Below are 2,500 nucleotides of genomic sequence, written 5' to 3'. Positions count from 1 at the left end.
CATCCGCTTCCTCCCGACAATTTCAAGCACTTTTGACTCTCCTTTCAAAGTCCTTTTCATCTTTCCTCGCGGTACTTGTTCGCTATCGGCCTCTCCCCCCCGTATTTAGCCTTGGACGAGTCTACCGCCCGATTGGGGCTGCATTCCCAAACAACCCGACTCGCGACGACGCCGTGGTGCGACAGGTCCGGCCGGACGGGGCTCACACCTCCCGGCGCCTTTTTCTGGGGACTTGGGCTCGGCCCGTCGCCGAGGACGCTTCCCAGACTATACCTGACGACGGCGGGGGGCGCCCGATTCTCAAGCCGGGCAGCTTCCTGCTCGCGCTCGCCGCTTACTAGGGGAATCCTTGTAAGTTTCTTCTCCTCCGCTTATTTATATGCTTAAACTCAGCGGTAATCCCGCCCGACTGGGTCGCGGCGGCGATGGCCGCGCGCGGTCCCGCGGCGCGCACACGCACACGGCCCGGGGTCCGGAGGGCCTTCCTGAGGGGGCCGGAGGCACGACGCCCGGCCAAGCGCACAAGACGCCCACCACTCGCCGTGTCTCGCCGCGACGACGGCCCGTGCCAGCAGCCCGCGCCCGTGGCACGGAGGGGCCATCGCCCGCGCCCGCGCCGCCCGCCCGCCCGAGCGGGGGGGGGCGCGAGCGCCGTTGGCGTGACGCCTGTGGCGTGCGTGCCTCGACTGTAAGGCCTCGGCGCAACTTGCGTTCAAAGACTCGATGGTTCGCGGGATTCTCGCACCACACCAGGTATCGCATTTCGCTACGTTCTTCATCGATGGGAGAGCCGAGATATCCGTTGCCGAGAGTCATCTCGGTATTAATTTTGGTCGGCCGCGGGGGCGCGCACGCGGCGCCCCGCGTCCGTCTCTTTTTGTGTTCCTTGGCGCCATGTCGCGCCGGGAGCCTGCCTTGCCCCCCTCGCCGCCCTCCGCGCCCGGGAGGGCGAGGAAGAGGGACGCCGGGAGGGCCGACGGACGGGCGGGTGCCCGCCCGCCGGCGCTCGCTCACGAGTTCGCGGGCCGTCCTTGGTCGCATCGACAATGATCCTTCCGCAGTTCACCTACGGAAACCTTGTTACGACTTCTCCTTCCTCTAAATGATAAGGTTCAGTGACTTCGCGACGCCGCGAGCGGCGAACCGCCCGCGCCGCGATCCGAACACTTCACCGACCATTCAATCGGTAGGAGCGACGGCGGTGGTGTACAAAGGGCAGGGACGTAGTCAACGCGAGCCGATGACTCGCGCTTACTAGGCATTCCTCGTTGAAGACCAACAATTGCAATGATCTATCCCCATCACGATGAAATTTTCCAAGATTACCCGGCCCGTCGGCCAAGGCTATAGACTCGTTGAATACATCGCGTAGCGCGCGTGCGCCTGTAACATCTAAGGGCATCACACACTGTTATTGCCTCAAACTTCCGTGGCCTAAACGGCCATAGTCCTCTAAGAAGCTAGCTGCGAGGGATGCCTCCGCATAGCTAGTTAGCAAAGCCGAGGTCTCGCTCGTTAACGGAATTAACTGCATAAATCGCTCCACCAACTAAGAACGGCCATGCACCACCACCCATAGAATCAAGAAAGAGCTCTCGCCCGTCAATCCTTGCTATGTCCGGACTCGGTAAGTTTCCCGTGTTGAGTCAAATTAAGCCGCAGTGCTCCACGCCCGGTGGTGCCCTTCCGTCACCCCTTTAAGTTTCAGCCTTGCGACCATACTCCCTAACCCAAAACTTTGATTTCTCATAAGGTGCCTATGAGTCCTAAAAGCAACATCCGCCGATCCCCGGTCGGCATCGTTTATGGTTGAGACTAGGACGGTATCTCGATCGTCTTCGAGCCCCCAACTTTCGTTCTTGATTAATGAAAACATCCTTGGCAAATGCTTTCAGCTTGTTCGTCTTTCATAAATCCAAGAATTTCACCTCGACTATGAAATACGAATGCCCCCGACTCGTCCTCTTAATCATTACTCCGATCCCGAAGGCCAACACAATAGGACCGAAATCCCGTGATGTTATCCCATGCTAATGTATACAGAGCGTGGGCTTGCTTTGAGCACTCTAATTTCTTCAAAGTAACGGCGCCGAGGCACGACCCGCCAGCTAAGGACAGAGCGCATCGCCGGCAGTAAGGGACGAGGAGGCTGGTTCACACCCGAGAGGCGGACCGACCTACCCGGCCCAAGGTCCAACTACGAGCTTTAACCGCAACAACTTAAATATACGCTATTGAGCTGGAATTACCGCGCCGCCGGCACCGTACTTGCCCTCCAATGGATCCTCGTTAAGGGATTTAGATTGTACTATTCCAATTACTGCACTCAAGAGCCCGGTATTGTTATTTATTGTCACTACCTCCCCGTGTCGATTGGGTAATTTGCGCGCCCGCTGCCTTCCTTGGATGTGGTAGCCGCTTTCTCGTGCTCCTCTCCGAATCGAACCCTACCTCCGTCACCCGTCACCACCATGGTAGGCCCCTATCCTACCATCGAAAG

General features: G+C 58.7%; 2 non-coding genes across 2 annotated transcripts in view; both read right to left on the bottom strand.

Annotated features, from left to right (window-relative positions):
• The window catches only part of LOC140802666 (28S ribosomal RNA), a 3,357-nt gene extending 2,938 nt beyond the window's left edge, over nt 1-419 (bottom strand). Inside the window, exon 1 of the ribosomal RNA XR_012111691.1 lies at nt 1-419. This exon is cut by the window's left edge and continues 2,938 nt beyond it. This is a non-coding gene — a ribosomal RNA (28S ribosomal RNA).
• A 241-nt stretch (nt 420-660) lies between these two features.
• LOC140802663 (5.8S ribosomal RNA) lies at nt 661-814 on the bottom strand. The gene has a single exon (XR_012111687.1). It is a non-coding gene; the product is annotated as a 5.8S ribosomal RNA (ribosomal RNA).
• Nucleotides 815-2,500: the final 1,686 nt, after the last annotated feature.

This window comes from Typha latifolia, unplaced genomic scaffold, assembly GCF_019914945.1.
Source record: "Typha latifolia isolate L0001 unplaced genomic scaffold, TyphaL0001v2 contig_62, whole genome shotgun sequence".
NCBI lineage: Eukaryota > Viridiplantae > Streptophyta > Magnoliopsida > Poales > Typhaceae > Typha > Typha latifolia.
This window is presented reverse-complemented; position numbering and strand designations above follow the sequence as displayed.